The 24,470-nt window shown below is 37.3% G+C and overlaps 1 protein-coding gene and 2 pseudogenes across 3 annotated transcripts in view; all 3 read right to left on the bottom strand.

The window, feature by feature from the left end:
• The window catches only part of GPRIN3 (GPRIN family member 3), a 67,810-nt gene that overhangs the window by 19,202 nt on the left and 24,138 nt on the right, over positions 1–24,470 (bottom strand). The window contains exon 1 of one of the 3 annotated variants that reach the window (XM_016161081.2): positions 8,875–8,984. The exons of the other annotated variants lie outside the window; for them this stretch is intronic. The gene's annotated coding sequence lies outside the window, so the exon portion shown is untranslated. Of the gene's footprint in view, positions 1–8,874; positions 8,985–24,470 lie in introns of those variants that run through there. 3 annotated transcript variants of the gene reach the window in all.
• On the bottom strand, positions 7,928–9,141 carry LOC107518946 (annotated as a pseudogene).
• Positions 12,872–12,990, bottom strand: LOC118608752 (annotated as a pseudogene).

Here is a 24,470-nt window from a genome sequence, read left to right as displayed (position 1 = left end):
TGCCCAACACCATATGTTTGCAGATAATTTAGGAGGATTGTGCCTGGAAACCTTTCAGAGACTGTACATTAATAGCTCTTTGTCTAAAGAAAAATGTCAAAAAATTAAATTTACCTGCCTCAAAATGTTGTTATAGAGCTCAAGTGAAACAAATTAAATATTTAGTGTGGTTCTTGGAAGATAATAGATAAGTAATCACGAATTATTATTATTTTGCCATCATTTACCTAAGAAGGCAGGACCTATGCAATGTATTGTAGAGTCCATCTTAAAAGGTCTAACACTTAAGTTTAGTTTGTGTTCTTGTAACACCTACCTAAAGACTATCATTTAAAGAAGGAACTTTTAGCTAACTTGAAGATTAACAGGATAATGAGGTCTTTTTTTAGATAGTGTGGGAGATGTGGACCTATGAATTCTTTCTCAGCAAATTCAAAACTCAGTTTTTAATAACCTTGAAAAATTAACCCCTCCACAGCTCCATTTTCCTGCCTGTGGAGATAATTCATAGCTAAATATCAAAGTTGCTGTTCATAAGTGCCTGTTTTCTTTTTTTTTAAATGTGAACCCTTCTAGGAAAGAACTAATTAAAATATTTGTTTTGCATTTTTTTTTTTACCTTCTCTAATCAGCTGGGTTTTACTATTTCCTTGATTTGTCTGACAGATATTCAAATCAGAATGTTTTCCTTTTGCAATTCAGCTTTGAAGGACTTCAACTGCAAACTTATGCTAACTGCAAAGAGAATGCACCAGGACCTCAGGGCTAAATGGTGGTTAAAGAAGCCATTAGAAATAAATTAAGCAGTTCTGCATTTGCATGTCTTTACATTTGCATTTTAAAATCCTGTGTTAGATATGATCAAAGCTGCCCTGCATCCTAATTTTCTGCAAGATATATTTAGCTCACTCGGCTTTACAAACAAGTATTCTTGTCCTTGCTTCCTTCTTCCCTGACCTTGCTGATCTGCTGTGTTTTTCCCTGGCTGCCACACTTCCCTCTACATCATGCAGTTCTCATAAAAACCAGTCTCCACTTGAACCACTTTTTTTCTGCAAGGGCAGCTCCTAAGTGCAGAGGTGCACCTAAGCCGAGACCCCTGCTACCTGGCCCCAGGCTGAAAGCTTGTTTGTGATTCTGCTCCTGTCAGAAACCAGCCAACAGTCTCTCCTCCCATTCCCACACTTGGATCTTTAATCACATCGAACGATGGGGAAGCATCTGGTGGCAGTACTGTGGTGATAGAAATAGATGGGAAAGCAGGGCTGTGCACAAAGCTGGTCAGATGAGGCTCTCCTGCTCCTAGAGGACTCCGGGAAACCAGGGAGGAGGCAAGTTATGAATCAGGCTGATTCTTCCAGGCCTCCGTCTGGTCCCTCTGCAGTACTGCTCTTTTGCTTTTTGTAAGGAGGACCTGAGCGTCTCAGAGAAACTGGGTTGCTCTGCTCTTGAGAATGAATAGTTTCTTTGCTGAGGTCTGGATCTTCTTTGGGTTTGGTTTGTGAGTTGTTATTAAAAAACGAGAGAATCTGTCACTCTCTTGTTTTACAGTCTGTAAAACACTAAGGCAGCATGAAGTACTTAAGAGTTTTGATTTTTGCCCTTAAGGAGATTTCAATCCATTTGAGGAGACAAAACAATTTCAGTCAGAAGCTATAAGTGAGCAAGATAGTATATAATTAAGTGACTAATGCTGTGTAATAAACTACATTTCATAAAAGTTCAAATCAGGGGAAAGGTCAATATTTCTTATTTAATTGACATTTCCTGGTACAATTCTTCTATAAGCTAGAAAAAAATTGCTTGTGGAAGTCTGAAGAAAAATAGGCATTTGAAATTAGGAGAAAAGTGAAGTAAGTGGAGTAAAAAGAATGGTCTGATTAAAAATTTAAAAATCGCTTAAATCACACAGACAATTAGGAATTACTGTTAACATCCACTCATTCATTTAATAATTGCATGCCTTTTTTTGTGCCAGATATTAAGGACACAAATATAAACAAGATACATTTATGTTTTTGAGGAACTCAAAGTTCCTGCAAACCACTAATTTCAATACAATATAAATGTTGTAGAAGAAACAAAAAAAATGTACTATGGAAACACTGAGGACTATTTTATTCAGCATAGACCTTAGGTTTCAGAGAGTGAAGAATCTTAAGCTTTGTAAAATGTTATTTAATATGGTTGAGAGAAGGTAGACACTTATCTAGGACAGATTTTCTCACCTCTGCACACTACTGACATTTTGGACCAGATAATTTTTTTTGTGTGGAGAAAAAAAAAAGGGGGTAAAGGATCCTGTGCATTGTAAGATGTTCACAGCATTCATGACCTCTTCCCACTAGTGTTATGCCCCGACTCGTATCTCCACGAACCACCAAGAAGCCGACACTGATGCAAGAGCAAGAGGGAGTTTATTTCAGACTCGAGTCGGGACCGCAGTCTGCACACCAACGCAGCAGTGAGTAGGAAGCGGTCCCGAACATGGGGCTTCAGGGGTATTTGAAGGGAAAAAAATTGTAAGCATGGGGAGCGATGTCTTGGCGTTACAGGATTGGTACAACGAGCTTGTCTCTTAGCAGGATTGGCTAAGAGTGATGGCGCCAAGGAACAAGGCGGGGAATTTGGAGAGTTACTTTCCATAGTTGCTCTGATTGACTGAGTCTAGGGTGGGGTGATCATCTTGCTATCTGCAGCTTTTCCAGGAACTGGCCTGTGCTTAAGATGGAGTCTTATACCTAAGATGGAGTCACTTTGTTCACTAGATGCCCACAGCACCTCCATGTCCCACTTTTGACCATGGAAAATATCTCTAGACATTGGCAAATGTCTTCTGGGAGGCAAAACCGTCTCCAGTTGAGAGCCACTGATCTAGGAGATGAGTGTATTCACCTTTGATAGAAAGAAACATTCTTAGAACGAATATTTGTGAGTTGATGAAAGAGAGTTTGAACTTATTCCACTTAGATAGGAATTAATGATACAGTTTCTTGCTCTTAAGTCAAAGATAGTGCTCTTTATACTCTACATGTGAGGCTGCAAATTAGTACAACTTCTACAGAGAACAACTTGGCAATATTTGTTAAAGACACAAGGTCACATACACTTTGACTCAGCAATTCCACTTTAGGTACCAACCTTATAAGTAAAATAAATAAATGTGCTAATTGACACATGTACAAGGTTATTCATTGCATGAAATAACAAAAGATTAGAAGAAATCTAAATCTCTATTAATAGGAAGGTAGTTAGTTGCAAAAATTATGGTACTATTTCCATATAATGGTATATTAAGGAGCCATATTTATTAATGAGGAAACTCTTTATGTATTGATATGGAACAATCTTCAAAATATATTAAGTAAAACAACTAAAACAAAATAAAAAACCCAATGATACCAATAAAAAAAAACCCCGAGATATAAGGTAATATGTCTAACGTGCTACTATTTGTATTAAAAGGAAAAAAATTAATATTTTTTGCTTGTATATACATGAAATATCTCTGTAAGGATAAGTAAGAAATTGATATTAGATAGGAGGGGAAATGGGTATGTCGGGGTAGGATGCATGGAAGAGTTTTCACTCTATATACTTTTGTACTTTAAAAATTTTAAACTATATGGATGTATTACCTATTCAAAAATAATAAAAATTTAAAAGCTGGTGGTCCTCACCTGGGAAAAACTGAACATACATGCACGCTGAAAGTTTTCTGTCAGTGATGACAGATTTACACTGGTTTCTCCTATACTCTTTTCATCTGCTCTTTGCTAAGCAAGGTTAGCCCAGCCGCTCCACTAATAAAAGAAAACCATAATTTCCTTATCCATCTAGGTTATCTACAAGCTCCAAGCTAGGCAATGCAATTATTTCTCAAAGTCAACATCTGAGAAATGCTTTTTTAAAGTGATGTTTTGTTGGGCCACAAAATAAAGTTTACTTAAGTTTCTTTTCCCAGACTCTCTGGCTCCTGTTTATCAGTTGATTTCACCTCCCCTCACTCCCCCTTTCTATTCCTGGTGGCTCTAGCAGTTAGTCCTAAAATCATACATCCCTCAAACAATAAATCTAAGGAAAAGTGCAACTCCATGAGATTGAGTCAAAACATCAATAAAAATGTTTAAGAAAAATGTATTTATTTTGTCTATATTTTGAGAATTGACTAAATGTCAAGAACAAAGTTCAGAAAAGATATTTTAATTCCCAGTTATCAAATCTACCTTTTCTGTCACCACCAGGCTTAAATGAATTTATCAACTCTCACAACAGTGCAATATCATACTACTTGGTCTTGTTTCATCAGTTCCAAAAACTTAACTTCCACTTGCCGCCTCCAAATAAGATATATCCCATCTAGGATGGATTAAAGCACAAATATTTCCCTTCTACATGCAAAATAATTTAAACAGTTCTCCATTACCTATAAACTAAGATATGTTCTCCTTAGCACAGCTTTAAAAATGTCCTTCACTATCTGATTCATTTCTCTTTCAAAACTGGTATCCTCTCTCTCTCATCATTTGCCATACCTTGTATGTTACTCTTTTTACAACAAGCTTCAAAAAAAATTATTATCTTGTTTAACAGGTGTGAAACTGAGGCTCAAGAGGCTCAAAGAAATCCAGTTTGTCAAAGTTGCATATTTAGTAAGTGACAGAGTCGAAATTCAAAACCAGGTGAGTCTAATTCCCAAATTGCCACCTTCACGATGACAAAATGGGAGGTAAAAATGAATTCATGATATATGCCAATAAAGGAAAAGACGGCAAGCAGGTAAATCTGAAAAGCATTTTTGAAAGATAATCCTCCCTTAAAACCTGTCTGATAACATTAACCAAAAGCAATTGCTCCATCTCTCATCTTTTTGTAGCAGTTTGTCTATTGTTTTACTAACCTCCGGGCACTTCTCACATCTTGCCTCATCCTTTGTTCTCCAGGCAGCAGGCATTGCTAGTGCAAAGGCACAAGCTTGTGGAGAAGAATGAAGAGTTTGACATGGCTGCTGGATCCGAGCATGAGGGCAGGGTAGAGAAATAGGATGGAGGGATCACACAGGGCTTTAGGTCTTTGCTCATGTGTCAATTTTTCAATGAGGTCCCTTCAGACCCAGGCTATGGTTAAATTGCAAGTCGTCTGACTTCCTCTCTCTGTCATTTCTGAAGTCTTACTTGTTTACTTATTTTTTTCCCCCATAGCACTAATCACCTTCTAAAGTATCAAAACATTTGCCCACTTATTATGATTACTGTGTATTGATATCTTCCCCTGCTGGAATGCAGGCTCCCAGATGGCAACACTTTTGTCTACTTTTGCTTACTGATGTACCCTAGGTGCCTAGATTAGTGAAAGGCTCATAATAAGCTCTCAGCAAATGTGTTGAATAGTACCTTTTTCATTTTAGCCTGCCTTCACAGTATGTTACTGTTTCTATGATTTTCATTTAGCTTTTACTGATTGCATTTAGGGATACGTTTTTCCTTGAAGACATATACAAGCAAGGTAACCATACATTATGGATGTTTTGGGGATAATTGTAGTTCAAAATACTGAGTTATATTGCCACCATAAGTATTTTTATATTTGCCTCAATTTTCATTTAAGATATGCTTGATGTAAAGGGATCTATCTATTCAATGTCCTTTTTTTTTTCCAGCTAGCTAATTTAGATGATAAATTCTATTCCTCTGAAGATCTGAAGACATTTGCTATGTATGGAGATGGGCAATTTCTAATCCATCCCTAGGTGAGATATATCTTATTTGGGGGCTTGTAAGTAACTGATTATAATGCCTCTTTTTACTTAAAGTACTTAAGAGAAAATGTAATCTCTAAATAAATTTATAGAAAAAGACCCAAAATTGCATGATAGCCTTTCAGATTTGTCTTTCCAACCTAGAGAATATCTATGTTTATATTTGCTCCTCATATCTTTTTTGTAACACTTAAAACTTTGTAATGAATTCACTAAGCAAAAGTTGCTAGGAACTTATGTTGACACTAAAATTCCGGATTACTATAATTCTGTATAAGGTAGAACATTAAAATGTCTCATAAAATTATGAGACAAAAATTTTTAAGAAGCTTCCTAGGTGAAGCTGACATGCCTGCAGAGCTGAGAACTAACACATTATATGCCATATTCAGGTAAATTCACACAAAATGCCACATTTTTGTTTATTTAATTGGCAAGGATTAAAAATAATGTTCAGTGGTTGAAAGGGTGGAGTGAGGATGGCATTGTCGGCATTGCTGATGGAAACACAAATTGATCAACAGATCCGGAACATCACAAATACCTATATATATTCTTTGAACCAATAATTCTATTTCTGGGGATTGAGCCTAAAGAAGTAAATAAAATAACTAGTAAGGGTTTATGAACAATGAAATTCATTCTATGGTTATACAGTAGACACTCTCTAAGTAACCTCCACCCAGCCGATGAACTTTCCATTCCCAATGTAATATTTACTGATGAAACCCAGGACTTGGCAGCTGGTAGACCCCTCCCAGGTGGGTCTGCCCAGTTCTGCTCCTATCACTTATGTTGTATGACGACCAAGAGTCAGTGGCTCTTTCTGAACTTGTTCATGCCAGTTGTCCTTATTCTTGTCACCACATAACTTGACTACAACTATATTGCATAAAAAGGATAAAATAAGGAAAAATCGATCTTGTTTCTAGCTATTGAATTCGGACTTAGTGAGACAGCTGCAGAAGAGGAACATAATTATAAAGACTTGACATTTTAATTCAGAATTAGGAATGCTTTGCTTCACTGCAACAAAAGGAGTAGAAAAATAGTGAGTCCATTACAAGTTTACGAAAGAGGGTATGAAACTCCAGCCCATGGTTCCACTCGCAAAGAAAACTTCTGCCCTGTATCGAAAGGCTGGCAAATGATGAGAATACAAATATTTTAAGGTGGAAGAAGAATCTTAGGAATATATGTATCTTTTTTATAATTTCTCATTTTCTCTAATATTTGATAAATTGTATCAATGAGTCATGATGCTATAGGCTCTAAGGAATAATTATCTAATATAATATGTAGAGAAAATATATGTGTATAAAAATGTTAGAAGAAAATAAGAAAATATATTAAAATATTAGTGAGCTAATATATGGTGGGATTATGGGTCATTTTTAAAATTTTATTCTTTATCCTCCTGTACTTTTAAAACCCTGTAAACATAGTTTTATTTCAACTGTGTAAAGTGTAGCAAAAAATATAAAGAGTAAGAATGAAGAAACAAGATTCCTACCAAATTAAACCCCAGAGCCCTAAGGTTTCTCATTTTATAACTATGTTAAAACCCTGAGTTTCCCATTGCTAAGAATATCATGGTGAAAAAATGAGAGGGCTGTTCCTCTAAAATTGGACTTTTAGATCTTGTTTTATCTTGATGCACTCTCTGGGTCTTTGGATATTATACCAGCTCTTTACTTTTTCTAAACTAGTTCTACATATGAGTCCTAAGTATATAATGATTCCACTAGATGTCTGGCAGGACCTCTGGGGTTAATCCTGCCCAGCTGAAGTAGAGTACTCAACAAGCTTTAGAAGGCTTCCAACCACCTGACTGCAAGGCTAGTGATGGCTCTGACTCAACAGATTTCACATGCCTGTCCTAGGAGTTGCTTATTGCTGCTCATTATTGGTCCTTGACATTCTTTCCTACCAGGGCTCCAGTCAGTCTCTGGCTTCTAGTTAGAACCATTTAGATGCCACAGTAATTTCTCTTTTACTTCTGGTTTTAAGTATCATCTCCTCTTACTGTTTTTTAATGTCTATATTTGAGGCCAACTTTCAACAATAGGGAAGATTTCAAGTATACAGTGTGTGTGTGGGGGGGTGGGAGGGTGGGCAGGAATTCAGTGGAATCCACAAAAAGAATGGTGGGGGTAGGGGGTAGAATATACTATTTATTCAGGGAAGAGTAAGCTGTCCTGATCATTTAAACATACTGTACTCATAAGCATTAAAAATATTTTAAAATTAAATCATTAAAATATTTTTTAGCTGCTACATGCCTGGATATGCCCGACTTTTCAGATTGAATGCTATTTATATAATAACTGATATTAATATGTGGTTACATAAAGCTGGCTGTTGGGAGCTAAAAGCTGAGTTGTTAGATTGGGTAGAAAGTCTTACTGGTTTTTTAAAACAAATTTGGCCTTTTGGGTGGCAGTAGGAAGCTACTAGAGGTTTTCCAACAGCGAAACAATTAGCAAGTTTCAAAAATAAGCAGATTTCAAGTATCACTGACTAGCACAGAAGAAGTCACAGGTGGGGAGATCAATTACAAGGCTATTACCACATAAGAGGTAGAGAAGAGTCCACCAATGTTGTTAACATAAAGAACATAAAGAGAACAGAGCTATGAAAACCAAGGGAGAAGTAGCACTGGTAGTATTAAAGGACTGGTGGTGCACAGGAAGCAAGACTAGGGAAGGAAGCAGGATGATTCCCGGATTTCAAATCACAGTGATTCGGAGAATGTTGGGGAGGCTGTCAAGCTGACTCAAGAATAGGGACCAAGGCTGGACTAGTGGGCCTTGCCCCAGAAGGCTCTGCAGCACCCTGCATACGGCTGGTGGACCGTCTCAAAGTCCGAGTCATTCCCGTAATAGGCGGGGCTTTGATGATGAGCCGTTTTTCCGGATGGTAGCTCCCAAGCAGTATCACCTGTGTTTTGCTGTCTTTAACTTGATTACTTCTTCTAGTCAAGTCTCTCAGACTGCTTTCATCCATACGTAGTATGTAATCAAATGTGGCAAGGCCTCTTTGGTAACCTGCCGGGCACTGTGACTCACAGGGACACCATGCTTCTAACGCCCTCAGTAATCAGGAGGGTTTCCTACCTCATACGTCGATGTCACTGGGCTGTCTATCCTCCAAGCATCTGAAATGTTATGATTAGTTACATGTTTTCCAAAAACTGCTTCTGCAATGGATGATAGGCAGACGTTACCCAGACACACAAACAGCACCGACTTGGGGACCTGTTCCGCCTTCTTCCTATGCCTGATGGTATGTTTCTTTTTTAAAACAATTGTGGGTCTTAGCATTTTTGCTTCCATGGAATAGTCAGGAGATAACATTTTTTTCTCTGTCAATATATTAGTATTCCAGTGAATTTCAAGCTTTTTTGACACAGTCCAGTGTAAAAAAATTTATAACCCAGTACATGCATTCATATCCAACTGTTTATCTAGTCCAGTAAAAATAAAATGTTACTAAAAACAATACTTAACTTCTGGTATTTCCTATTCAATCCCATCCCACTTAAAAATGCTGACTGAATCCACTGACCTGATATCCACAGTGACCCACAGATCAAAAAACAGGGAACTTAACTCAGAGCTCCATATACGATGTAACCACGTGTTCAGCTTGGCCCTCTGGGCCCAGGACAGAAGCTAGAACACAGAGCTTTAGAAGTGTTGAAAACAAGAAAAAAGAAGGAAATCACATCTTTTGGTAGATATTCATCTTTCTTAAAAAGATTCAGTAAAATCATTATATGGCAATATCACTCAGTTTCACTATCTGTCAATTTAGTAAATTTGTTCCCAAGTCCCAAATTCAATTTAATGGATAATCTCAATTATAACATTAATCCAATAATCCATACAAATTGGGGTTTAAATCTCCAGAAGGTCATGTTCATATCTACAGTGATTCAGAAAATTTTAACAAGCTGTAAGAAAATTTAATCTGGAGTAAACAGATTTATAGCAACAGAACCATAATTGCTAAAACATATAGTAACTAGAAAATGTGCCTAGTGATTACCGAAACACTTTTTTACAAACTCTTTATTCTTTTTTCATATTAAAATAAGCAAGTTTACTTTTGTTTGCTGTTACTATTCTTATGAGGGTGTGGGATAACTGCGAGAAAGCTGCTTGTGTACTTCGGGAGATCTCCAAGGACAGTCTGTGAAAGTCTCTGAGGGTCTGTGAGGTCAGAACTTTTATAACGGCACTAAGAAGTTACTTGGCCTTTTGGCTATGGTGATACTTGCACTGATGGAACAAAAGGGTAATTTTTTTTTTTTTTTAAATAGTAATCATGTTGAATTTCATAGTGTCTTGGAAGACATTTCCAAAAGAAAAATTGCAGGAAGGTGGCATGAGGCAGTAGGAAGAACACCGTTATGCAGAAGACATGAGGATTGATCCTTTAGAGCCTCATGTTCATCTTCAGATGAACATGAAAAGGTTGGCCTAGATTAGCTGGGCATTGAGCTATCTGGAAAGCTTCAAAGAAATGACAGATTGTTGTGTCCCCCTAGCTCTACGGACTCAATCTATGTGTTAATTAGAAACAGCTCCATATAAAAGCCAACCGGGACACGTGTGGGGGGTGGTTCACATCCTATTATGATTTAGGTGAGCTTTTTACATGCATAGCAGGCTATTCCTTCTGCCAAGTGGACTTCTACTTACAGGGTCAAAATTTTCTTCAGAAAACTGATCTGGCCCTGCTTCAAAAGTTCTAGAGCATAATGCATGATTGCCATAGTTTACCTTAGGAAAAAAATTTAAGTGAGTATTATCAAGCACCCACTGCAGACACAATGTCACTAAAACACACATGGAATATCTAACATCAAGTAGTGTAGTTACATAGTGTATGTAGCCCCATTTACCACTTAGAGAGTTGGCTTCTTGTGTCAGATGCCCTCGAAGGAATGCATTTCCTGAGGGCTGGCTATCTCTCCCACCTGCCAAGTGGTGCAAGCCAGGGCTCCCACCGTGCCTGCTATCTATATGGGAACTGGAGAGTTGGGAGTGGGCCAGGAGCAGAGGTGTAAGGAACTGGGATGGGCGGCAGCTCATAAAGAATCAAGGTCAGGTATTTATAGGATAAGGCAAGGAGTGGGGCCTCCCAGGTTGAGGCTGTGGGTAAAAATGGAGCTACTCTGCCAGCAATTATTTCTTTCCCATCTCCTTGTTTTTCCAGCGTTTCCCTCCTTCCTGTCACCTTTCACAAATAATTAGATGGGCACTGTGATAAGGGAGTGAAGATCAGGTGGCTGCTGTCCTGCCTGGAAATGGTCAATTATTGACAGATAACTGAAGTAAGTGTTGATGGCTGAGGTTTGGCATCCAATATGGTCATTGAGGCAAGACAGGCATAGGAGCTATAGATGTGGCCAGAGAAGCTTTGGGCTCTGGCAAGTACCATGTCTTGCTGACTTCGATATTTGCTAGTAAGGGGCCAGGCAAATTGTGTATGTGTGTGTGTGCACGTATCCACACATGGCAGTGGGTATAGAAGGCAACTAACCTTAGAGTAAAGCAGTGCCTTTGCTTGAGGAAAGACTTTGAATACAAGACAGGTTTGGCCCTGCGATTGCAGTTAAAATTCAAAATTTTTATCAATGATGTCTACATTTCACTATTTAAGATAGTCTCATCAATAATAAAATAATAGCAACTTGCCTAGAGCCAGCAGCCACTCTACACTACATGGAGTTAACACTTTCTTTAATCTTAGGTTGTATTTGAGTATCCTGGAATCAGAAGGAAAAAAAGAATCAAAACAGAGATAAAAGACAAAAGAACAGTTTTCCTCTTCTTCAGAACCATTCCCTGACGGTTGAATAAGATTTGCTCTCGCAGTCCTGTGCCTTGGCTAACACAATAATAACTGCACGCATTTTTGAAGGAGCAGAATGCAGCCCTCCTTCCTCACTCATTTTCTACAAGCCCTGCAAAGAGTTGCAGGAAAAATGATTGTGCAATCCTTTCCTTGGTTGTTATTTATTTCTTCCTTAGTGAAATGGACCTTCATTTGCCTCTGTGTTCACGTCACCAGTAATGATGAACTGGAACGTCACTACTGTAATGCAATCTGGGATCATAATCAGAACGGTTAATGTTTGCTGACACATTTCATAAAGAAAAAAGAAAAACAAAACCTCAATTTGCCTAAATGATCTCTACAGTGGGTCAGGTTTATGTGGAGCTCTCAGTTCCATAATGAATAATGTCTACAATTAACAAAGGCCAAGCAGACAATTTTATGGGAAGGTTCTGTGAGCCTAACTTGCCTTAGAATAACTGAATTCCAGGAAATTCTTGCTTAAATTAGTAGTAAAGGGATAAACAATATGATTTGTCTTGGAGCTCAGAGCTATTTGTCTTTCTACAACATAGCAAATAATAGAGAGTATATGATACTAATAATAAACTTTGAATACACTAATCAGTCTTTCACAAATATATATTGATCACCTCGGATGCAAGTATGATCATGTATAATTGTATTTTATACAACTTCTTATTTATTCTACTAATGGTCTATACACAGATTTTTAGGTTCTTTTTAGAATATTTATTTTGATTAGATTTTTATAGCTTTTGCTAATGACATTCTAATTTATATTTTAATGCAATCTTTCTTAATTACAAATCCCTTTCATCAATTACTATCATACTAGTCACTTTTATTATAAACTAGAATTTGGATTTTTCTTTTCCTTATTATTTATATAATATATAAATGCCAAACGATAAGCTGGAAAAGACATAATTAGCAATTTCTTTTTAAAAATTTTATAAAATAGAAAAGACATATCATTAATATGACACCTTTTTTATGAGAACACATGAAAAAGGAAGGATTGGCCAGGGTGGTCCAAGGGAAGAGGCACAGAAATGAAGTAGAAAGACAAAGAGAAATTCTTATTAAATTAACTAAACAAGGGTCCCTTACAGACTACTGCTCATAAACTATAATCAGTTGAGAAGTATAGTTAATTAAACCAACAACAACAACTATAACTAAACTTTATATTTATTTATTTATTTATTTATTTAAGAGTTTTTCTTTTTTCTTTTTTTTTAATGCCTACAGCACCTGATATTCCCAGGTGGTCTCTCATCCAAATACTAACCAGGCCCAACCCTGCTTAGCTTCCGAGATCAGACAAGATTGGGTACGTTCAGGGTGGCATGGCTGTAGACTATAACTAAACTTTAGAATACAAAAAATTTAAAGAAGAAATAATAATAATAATAATAATAATAATAATAATAATTATAAAATCCCTAACCTCACTATCGAAAAACACTAGTAATCTTTTTAAAAAAATGAACAGGACAAACAAACAGACACATGGACATGGATAATAGACTAGTGATTACCAGAGAGGAGGGGAGAAGGGGGTGTAGATGGGGTACAAGGGGTCAAATATATGGTGACAGAAAGAAATCTAACTATGAGTTGAACACACAATGTAAATATATATATGTCTCATTGTTAAAATGTACTGCTGAAACTTACTGAATTTCATTAACCAATGTCACTGTAAAAATAAATAAATTTAAAAAAATTAAGACTTTAATGTTTTTTAGATCAGTTTAAGGTTCACAATAAAATTGAGGGGAAGGTATAGAGGTTTCCCATACACTCCCTCTTCTCACGCATGCATGGCCTCCCCGACTATCAACATCCCATACCCCAGCGGTACATTCATTACAATTGATAAACCTAAACTGGCTCATCATAATTCCCAATGTCTATGGTTTATGTTAGGGTTCATTCTTGGTGTTGTATCTTATATGGGTTTGAACAAATGTATAATGACATGTAGCCATCATTATGGTATCATACAGAGTATTTTCACTGCCCTAGACATCCTCTGTGCTCTGCCTTTTCATCCTTTTTCCCATCCCATCCCAGCCCCAACTCCTGGGAAACACTGATCTTTTTACTGTCTCCATAGTTTTGACTTTTTCAGATGTCATATATTTGGAATCATACAGTATGTAGCCTTTCAGATTGGCTTCTTCCACTTAGTAATATACATTTAAAATTTTGCCATGTCTGCCATTTGTGACAACATGGATGGCCCTTGAGATAATCATGCTAAGTGAAATAAGACAAAGATGAAAATCACATGATATCACTTATAAATGGGATATAAACCTAAAAGCAACAAATGAACAGAACAAACAGAGACTCATGGACATGGACAATAGACTAGTGGTTATTAGATGGGAGGGGGGAGAGGGGAGGGGGTAAGTAAGTAGGGTAAAAAGGGTCAAATATGTGGTGACAGAAAGACATCTAACTATGAGAAGTGAACACAGAATGTAAATATATATGCCTTACTGTTAAAATGTAGAACTGAAACCAAATTTCATTAACCAATGTCATCATAAAAAAATAAATTAAAAAAAAAAGTTTTGCCATGTCTTTTCATGGGTTTTCATTTCTTCTTTGCACTGAATAATATTACATTGTCTGGATGTTCCAGAGTTCATTTATCCATCTACCTAATGAAGGACATCTTGGTTACTTCCACATTTTAGTAAATATGAATAAAGCTGTTATAAGTAATCATACGCAGGTTTTGCGTGGATGTAAATTTTTAACACGTTGGGTAAATACTAAGCAGTGCTAGTGGATCGTATGGTAAGAAACTGGCAAATTGTCTTTCAAAGTGGCTGTACCATCATCTTGCATTCCCACCAGCAATGAATGAGAATTCCTGTTGCTCCATATCCTTGCCAGCAGTTGGTGGTGGAACATCTACTAATATGCTTATTTGCTATTTGTATACCTTCTTTGGTAAAGTAGTTGTTCAAATCTTTGACTCATTTTTAAAAAATTGGTTTGCTTGTTTTCATATTGTTTAGTTTTAAAGAGTTCTTTGTGTATTTTGAACAACAGTGTTTTATCAGATGTGTTTTTTGCAGATATTTTTTCCCAGTCTGTGGCTTGTTTTCTAATTTGCTTGACATTGTCTTAAGCAGAGCAAATGTTTTTAATTTGAATGAAATCCAGTTTATCACCTCTTTCTTTCATGGATTATGCTTTTGGTGTTGTATCTAAAAGGTCACTATTGCACCCAATGTTATCTAGGTTTTATCCTACCTTATCTTCTGGGAGTTTTATAGTTTTGCATTTGACATTGAAGTGTATGATCCCCTTTGAGTTTATTTTTGTAAAGGGTATAACATCCATGTCTAGAATCTTTTTTTGTTTTTTTGCATGTCCAGTTGTTCCAGCGCAATTTGTTAAAATGACTATCTTTGCTCCATTGTATTTCCTTTGCTCTTTTGTCAAAGACCAGTTGACTATACTTATGTAGACCGATTTCTAGACTCTGATGACATATCAATTTTCCATTCACCTATTTTATCAATATCAGACTGTCTTAATTACTGTGGCTTTATAGTAAGTCTTGAATTTGGGTAATATCAGCCTTCTAACTTTGTTCTCCTCCAATATTGTTTCTGCTATTCTAGGTCTTTTGCCTCTCCATATAAACCTTAAAATCAGTTTGTTGATATTCACAAAACAAATTGCCAGCATTTTGATTGGGATTGCATTGAATTTATAGATAAAATTGGGAAGAACTGACATCTTGACAATATTGAGTCTTTAATGAATAAATATAGAATATCTCTCCCTTTATTTAGTTCTTCAATGCAGTCTGTCATTGACTAAAATGTTGTTATGTGGTGCATGAGTATATTCAGGCACTGTTACAAGTCCAACTTTATAATTATGAAAACCAAGGAACACAGAAGTTAAGGAACTTATTCCAGATTGCACAGTTAGGATGTGACCAAACCTTGATTTGAACCCAAACTTTGTGGTTTCAGAATCTTAGACACTATAAACTATCCAAGGATATAGGTTACCACAGAATTTAGTGGTAGGATACAGAAGCAAAGCATAGTAGAGAACTGTTACTGGGGAAAATGAACTCTAAACACCCTACTCCATCCCCAAAGCCTAATACCAGTTAAAGTCTCCAGATTCAAAATCCTGGGAGAGAGGCTCACTTGGCCCTTGCCTGGGTGAGGGCAGGCACTGTGACTGATAGTACTAATAAGGCTGCACACAGAGGAAAAAATCAATTCCCCAAAATGAAATGAAAGTGTTGTTGTAAAAGGAACGGTAATGATTATGGGAAGGCAAAAAAACATGCCCGTTACATGAAACAGAAGAAAAGATTTTTATTCATATTAATAAAGAGTTCACAATGGTAACTGTGTGAGAAATCCCTCAACTGTCATAAGAATAGGTCCTCAGTATACAGCTTTATTTGGAAGGAATTTCCTTACTCCTTTTCCCTCTCCTGCCCCTGCCTCAAAGCCACTCAACAGAGCCCATCAGGGAAAAACTCTTCTCGAACTTCATGCAGTTCTTGATTCCTATATAGCTTTGACTCCCTCACTATCCAACTTCTTGAAAAGATAGTCTACAATGCCTTCATTCCTCCCTTCCTGCAGAGTCACTTCCAAATCTATCATCTTGTTTCTTCCTCTGTCCTTCCTCCTATGTCACTAAAACAGTACTTGCTAAAGTCACCAATGATTAGATTTTGCCAAAACAAATACAGTCATGCATTGTAGAATGACATCTTGGTCAACAACAGACAGCATATATGACAGTTGTCCAGTGAGATTACAATGAAGCTGAAAAATTCCTACCCCCTAATGATGTTGTAGTGCTTATAATGTCACAGCACATGCATCAAGTGTTTGTGGTGATGCTGCTATATACACACCTCTGCACTGCTAGTCATTTAAAAAGAAAGCATATACAATTATGCACAGTACATAATACTAGATAATGATAATGATAATCAATGAGTATGTTACAGTTTTATGAACTTTAATATACTATACTTTTTATCATTATTTTAGAATGTACTCTTTCTACTGATAGAAAATGTTTGCTGTAAAACAGTAGGCCGTGTTACGTGCACAGCAGCCTCATACATCTTGCATTTACTAAGTTGCTTGGTTGCACCATTTTTTTCTTGTGCTTGATTTAATCTCATGTTGTTTTGTTCATTATGGACCTTACACGTACAAAATCCACTGCTAATGTTGCCAGTAAGAAGCCATATCAAGTAATTGACCTGGAAATGAAATTAAATTGATTAAGAACTATGAAGGTGGAAAATCAGTGATGGTTGTTGCTCACCAGTCAGGCATATCCCATTCTACCATAGCTAAAATTTCGAACAAAATGACAGAAGCTGTTAAAGGATCTGCTTCACTGAAGGCAATGAGACTACCGAAAATTTGAGAAGGGCCTGTGTTAGACATGGAAAAACTTCTAATGACCTAGATTGAAGATCAGATCCAGAAGCATATCCCTCAAACACCATGATTATCATGGCCAAAGAAAAATGTTTGCATTATTAAAAGAAAAGCTGCCCTTGATTATGATGTTGAATTTACTGCTAGCTCTTGGTGGTTTAAATGATTCAACAATCATTATTCATTACGTTATGCGAAAGTGAGTGATGAGTCTGTGAGTACTGATGTAAAGGTAGCTGAAGTATTTTTGGATGCTCTAGATAAGATGATTGAGGGAGGAGATTACTTGCTAGAGCAAATATTCAATATGGATAAAACTACCCTATTCTGGACATGAATGCCTGAAAGTGTGTTCACCCATAAGGTGGCCAAGTCAATGCTAGGTATCAAGGCTTTTAAGAACAAGATAACAATCTTACTTGGGAGCAATGTTACAGGCTATAAATTGAAAGTCTTTGTGATCTGGTACAGTGAGAATCCCAGGGCCTTCGAGCATATCAGTAAGCACACACTGGCAGAGTATTACAGGAGCAATAAGAAATCATGGATGACCCAGCTCCTTTTCTAAGATGCCCTCCCGAATTGCTATGCTAGTGAAATGGAGACGAATTGTTTTGAGAATGACATAATTTTCAAGATTTTTCTTATTGTTGGTAATACTCCTTATTGTTGGTGATCTTTATCCTAAAATCAAAGTAGTATTTCTGCCTCCAAACACCACCTATTTGATCCAAATGATCAAAGAGTTATCGCCACTTTTAAGGCTGACCACCTGAGGGGAACCTTTGACCAGTCTATTGCTGCAACTGAGGACGGCACTGAGAAGACATGATGCAATCTTGGAAGGATTACAACATCTATGACTGCTTCGAGAACCTTGCTTGGGCTTGGGGTGATGTTACCAAGGAGTGTATAAATGGCAACTGTAAGAAGATATCAAGAGGCTGGTCCATGACTTCAAAGGGCTTGCCACAGATGAGGAGCCTGCAAAAGTCAACAAGACTGTGGCTGAGATGGCAAACAACTTTAACCTGGGTGTAGATGAGGATGACACCGAAGAGCTCCTAGAGGTGCTTCCTGAGGAAGTGACTAATGAGGACTTGTTGGAACTGGAATAGGAATGCATAAACAAAGAAAAAGCAAGAGAATAGGAAATCACAGGAGAAGAAAATGAAGACCCTTCTTCCCCGAAAATTCACAGTGAAGGGTTTAGCAGAAGCTTGTGCAGACCTCAACAAGCTCCTTGGAAAGTGTGAAAACATGAACTCCAACACAAAACGTTTTCATTAATATAGAGGAACATCCATACTTTATCTGCTTACAAACAATTCTATGATAAAAAAGGAAACAAGCCAAGCAAATCACTGAAAAGAATAATACCTCTTCAAGAAGAGCCTCAGGTAGGTCCTTCAGGAGGTATTTCAGAATATTATCATAGGAGGTGACTGCTCCATGCATGTTATCGCCCCTAAAGACCTTCCAGTGGGACAAGATGGGGAGGTACAAAAGATACTGATGATCCTGACCCTGTGGAGGCCTAAGCTAATGTGTGTGTTCATGTCTTAGTTTTTAACAAAAATATTTAAAAAGGAAAAAAAATAGAAAAAGGGTTATAGAATAAGGATAAAAAAATATTTGTGTACAGCTATAACATGTGTTTGTGTTTTAAGTTAAGTGTTATTACAAGAGTTGAAAAGTTAAAAATTAAAAAGTTCATAAAGTAAAAAAGTTACCATAAGCTAAGTTTAATTTATTATTGAAGAAATAAAAACATTAAAAAAAATAAATTTAGTGTAGCTTAAGTGCACGATGCTTAAAAGTTTATAGTGTAATGTCCTAGGCCTTCACATTCACTAACTACTGACTCACTGACTCACCCAGAGCAACTTCCAGTCCTGCAAGCTGTATTCATAACAAGTGCTCTATCTTTTATTCTGTTAGTATTGTACCTTTTCTGTTTAGATGTGTTTAGATACATGAATTCTTAACCACTGTGTTATAAATGCCTATAATATTCAATAGCGTGACATGCTGTATAGGCTCGTAGACTAGGAGTAAGAGGTCATACGACATAGTCTAGGTGTGTATTAGGATTTACCATCCAGGTTTGTATAAGTGAAGTCTATAATACTCCCATAGCAACACATTTCTAATGGTGCATTTCTCGGAACATATCCCTGTAAGTGAGGCATGACTGTAAACACTTTTTTCTTTATATTTGTTGACTTTTCTATAGCAATCGACATTCTGAGGACTCTGTCCTTGTGGAAGCTCTTTTTCTGATATGCTTTCACTTGGTTTTCCTCTTTTCTCGACAGAAGTCTCTTTCTTAAAGCCCTTCTTTGATTCTTTTTTCCTCAGTTCATTTCCTAAATGTTGGCATTTTCCAGACCTTCTGCTCTTCTCACTTTATACACTAAACCTGGGGAACATAATTACTGATATGTCATGAATCTCAAATCCATCTCCAGCCAGAACTGTCTATCGATCTCCAAAATAGCAGCTCTTCACTTAGAAGTGTTATTGATACCTCAAATTAAACATGGCCCAAAACTCATCTACTCTTACCTCTAAGCATGTTCTTCCTTAATTATCTCAGCAAATGTCACCTCCATCTCCTTACATAAGCCGGAAACTTCAAAGCAACTCTTACCTCTCTTTTCTAATTCCTTACATCTAACGAATCACCAAGTCTTACAGATCCTTCCTTTCTAATATCTCCTCTATCTAACACCTCTTCTCTTGTCTCCCTATCACTGATGTAATGCGGGCATTTATCATTTCTCGCCAGAATTATTTCAAGGACTTCCTATATAATCTCTCTGCCTCCAATCTGTACCTTCTTCAATTCTCTACACTGTTCTCGGATACTTTTCTAAAATGCAAATATGATCACGTAACTCCCCAAATTAAAATGCTTCGGTTACACCCACAGATTTCTGAAGGAAGTTCAAATTCCTGAGCTTGGCACACAGGCTCTTTGTGGTGAGGCTCCTGTTACCTCTTAAGTCTCCTAACTTGTTAAAATCCACAGAGTCTTTCAATCCAACCACTGAGAAGGATCTAAGGTTGATCAAAGGCGTCTAAACCTCTCCACTTTTAGTCATGCTGCTTCCAGTTTCCTGAATCCCTTCTGTATTGAGTTGCATACTGTTCCCTAAAATTCAGAGCCACTTAGAACCTATGAATGTGATCTTACCTGCAAATAGGGTCTTTGTAGATATAATCAAGTGAAGGCAAGGTCATATTGAGTTAGGATGGGCCCTAAATCCAATAAGAACAGTGTCATAAGATGGAAATTTGAACACAGACATAGACACAGGGGAAAAAGTCTGGTGAAGACAAGCCAGACTGGAGCGATGTATCTACTAACCAAGGAACAACAAGGGTTGCTGGCCACCATCAGAAACTAGGAGAAGGATGTAGACCAGATTTTCCCTCAGAGACACTGGAAGGAAGCCAGTCCTGCAGACAGCTTGATTTTAGACTTCCAGCATACAGAACAGTGAGAGAAAAATTCCTGTTGTATTAAGTCACCCAGTTTGTGGTATTTTGTTGTGGCAGATCTAGGAAACTAATATACCCTCCCTCTCTTTATTTCCTGCAAACTTCAAATTAGCTCAGCATCTCCTCCTCCGTGAAGGCTTCCTTGTGATTCCCCATCCCCAACCCATGATTTAGATGCTCTCCCACACCCTGATTTAGATGCTCTCCCACTGTACCTATGCATATCTGTATTATAATGCTATAATTGCTATGCTGTCATCATTTCTTTTCTGTTTTTTCTTTATTAGATGGTAAGCTCTAAGAGAGTAGAGAGGGTGCCTACCTGGCAGCCTCAGTATCCTACATGAACCTGGCAAGAAAAAAAGATGTGTAGTTAACATTTGGTGGATGTTAACATGCCTCAGGAGAAGTATGATTTTTATTTCCTTCAAATGGAATACTGCAAGTCATCAAGTAGAGTGAATATAAGTTAATGGGAAAAATAAGATTTCACATTATACCAATAATGTGCAAAGTATTGCCAACAAAATTACTTTAACATAAAAGAGCTGGTTCTATTATTGAAGTTAATTTTATTCATTGGCAATGATGAGAACTGTATCCATGCTATCTCAAATCATGAATTGTTTGCTTTGCATTTTTTACTGCTTTGACTAGCAGTTTATAACAAAATAAATATCATATGAATATCTAAGTAATAAAATACACTTTGTAAACAATAAAATAAATGAAAGTCAGAAACACTTACATCATGTCTTGTTAGCCTGACCATTGAGCAATTGTAATTTCTCACTTATTTTATTGGGACAAACCCACAGGTTTATAAGAGTTCATTAAGAAAGGATCAATCCTGAGTGTGTAGAATGTTAGCCTGAGAACTCACTTGTCAGAAGTATTGGCACTTTACTCACTAAGAATGATCTCCTCATAACCTGAAGTGGCTTAGTGGGCTGTTCCCACATTGTTATCATGGGAATTATGAATCAGTCTCAGAGTTTATGTTAGAGACTCACAAACCTATGAAAACTTTCCTAATAGAGAGATAATAAGCTGGACTTGTTTACTTTTAAAAATTCATTATTATTTGCCACACATACAGTTATATTACCCTCAGTAATGGAGGATATTTTTTTCTAGGAGTGATATGAACATAATCCATGTATGTTCAGGAATAAGAAGACCACACGTTACTAAATGAACAAAGCTAACCAAGGACTTTCGTATTTTGCTTGTAAAACCTCTTGTTTAACTGAAGGCTGTGAAATGAGAAAAAATCAGGATCTTCACAGTAATTATTTTCCTTATTTTCGCAGCTCTTATGCAACTCCTATGCTAAACAAAGGACCTGAAGTACTAAACATGAAAATATTACTTTTTTCTTTTAACTATCTCCAATTATTAAATATATATACTAGTACTGGGCCTATGGTAGTTTCTAGAGAGCCACAAAGATGAGCAAGACTCAATCACTCTTTTCAGGGACTGGTATATATTAGGGAGAAACACAATTTCAGTGCCAGAGATTTCAAAGTAATACAAGGGAACAAGCCATTCCAACTCGTGCAATCTGGGAAGGCTTCCTGGGAAACCAGTAGAGATCAGCTGCAATACTGGGAAGGAAAAAGCATCAGAAACAGTGTGCAAGTAATCACAGATCATGGTACATACAAGGTGGGCTTCAGGAACAGTGCCAAGTTTAATAAGGAGTGAGTAGGAAGGAGAAATAGGAAAGCATCAGGCTTGAAAGGTGAGAATAATGTTATTTATATGTATTTATATATGTGACATTTTAACATATATATTAACTCATTAATTCATTCATTAAACATTTGTCGAGTAGTTGCTATGTCCCAGACACTGAGAATATCATGGTAAACATCCCAGTCCTCACCTTCAGGAAGTTTCTATCTAGTAAGGGAGGCAGAATCATAAAAGGATGATTAAAATACAAGGTAGCGAGCCCCTTGTGAGTGAGGTCCAGGGTGTTATGAGAGCACACTGTTGGCATATCTAAGGGGGGGCCACCCAGGGCCTCTGGGTGTAAATTACAGCAAAGCTACCTTAAGAGTTGAACGGGAGTTTGCCCATGGGTAGGAGAGGGCATTTGAGGTGCACATGATCAACAATGTGTGAACAGATGTAAGAGATAACCTTTTGGGAGGCATGGTTGAGGGTGGTGTAGGGTTAGAATAGTAAGTAGTCAGGCATTGCAAGAGCTCCAGGTGCAAGGCTGATGGTGAAAACAAGCCATCTGTCAAGCGATGAGGCCAAAGGGAGCCATAAAGCAAGATTGTGTTAGGCCTAGAATGACTTTACCCCAGGTCAGAGTCAGTCTCTTGATGGGGCAGATGTGGAGACTGAAGGTAGAGGTACATTTCAAAAGCCGGTTGTATACAAATGGCTAACAAATATATGAAAAGATGCTCAACATTGCTAGCTATTAGGGAAATGCAAATAAAAACCACAATGAGATACCATCTCACAACCTGTTAGAATGGCTATAATCAACAGGACAAGCAATAACGACTGTCAGAGAGGATGTGGAGAAATAGGAATCCTCATACACTGCTGGTGGGACTGCAAATTGGTATGGCCACTATGGAAAAAAGTATGGAGGTTCCTCAAAAAAAACTAAGAATTGATCTACCACATGATCCAGCAATCCTTCTACTGGTATTTACCCCAAAGACTTGAAAATCCATATCCAAAAAGATATTTGCTCACTGATGTTCATAGCAGCATTATTCACAGTGGCCAGGACATGGAAGCAATTGAAGTGTCCTATGATAGATGATTGGCTAAAGAAGCTGTGGTATATATGTACAATGGAATGTTACTCAGCCATAAGAAGAGATGAAATACTGCCATGTGCAACAACATGGGTGGACCTCGAGATAATCGTGCTAAGCAAAATAAGCCAGACAGAAAAAGTAGAAAATCACATGATATCACTTATATGTGGGATATAAACCTAAAAGCAACAAATGAGCAGGACAAGCAAACAGAGGCTCATGGACATAGACTATATAGACTAGTGGTTACCAGAGGACTATGGAGTATTGGTTACTAGTGGGGTGGGAGAGGAGGAGGGAGGTAGATGGGATAAAGGGAGTCAAATATAGGGAGTTAGGGGGAAGATGAAGTGGGTAAAAAGGATCAAATATATGGTAGCTGAAGGAAACTGGACTTTGGGTGGTGAACACACAATAGAATATACAGATGTTAAATGATAATGTACACTTGAAAAGTATATGATCATATTAACCAATGTTACCCCAATAAACTTAATTAAAAAACAAAACAAAAAAATCCACGAAAGCCTATTGTAAAAGGTACTGCGAGAACTAGGGCAGTGGTTGCAGGAATCGAGAGGAAGGGATGTACTAGAAATAATAAAGAGATCAAATCATCTGTTCACCACGATTGATTGAAAGTGAAGGATGAGACAGAAGCAGCATCTGAGGTTTCAAGACGAGGCAGAAAGGTAACCAGATGCTATGGTAAATACTACGATAGATGTATTCATTGGGTACCATGTAAGTCTGTGAGAGAAGGAACCCTGCCCACCTTGGAGAGGGTTCTAGAAAGCTTTAAGGAGCAACATGACCCCTGAGCTGAGGACTGAAGGATGAAGAATTAGTCATATGAAGGAAAGGGTAGAGGGAAGGAGGCCACTCAAGGCAAAAGGAACAGCCTGAGCAGGAGACTGAAAACAACACATTAGAGAACTATTAGCCATTCTGAATTACTGTGTTCCTTATTTTCTGAAAACACTTCTCAGTGTGAGAGGCTGTATTAGCATGGTGGTAAGAGTGTGCTTCTGGGATCAGATTTGGACTCAAACCCAGCTTGCCACTTAGCAGCTGTGTGGC

This window comes from Rousettus aegyptiacus, unplaced genomic scaffold (assembly GCF_014176215.1).
Source record: "Rousettus aegyptiacus isolate mRouAeg1 unplaced genomic scaffold, mRouAeg1.p scaffold_m13_p_10, whole genome shotgun sequence".
Classification (NCBI taxonomy): Eukaryota; Metazoa; Chordata; class Mammalia; order Chiroptera; family Pteropodidae; genus Rousettus; species Rousettus aegyptiacus.
Note: the sequence above shows the minus strand (reverse complement) of the source record. Positions and strands in the feature narration are given on the sequence as shown.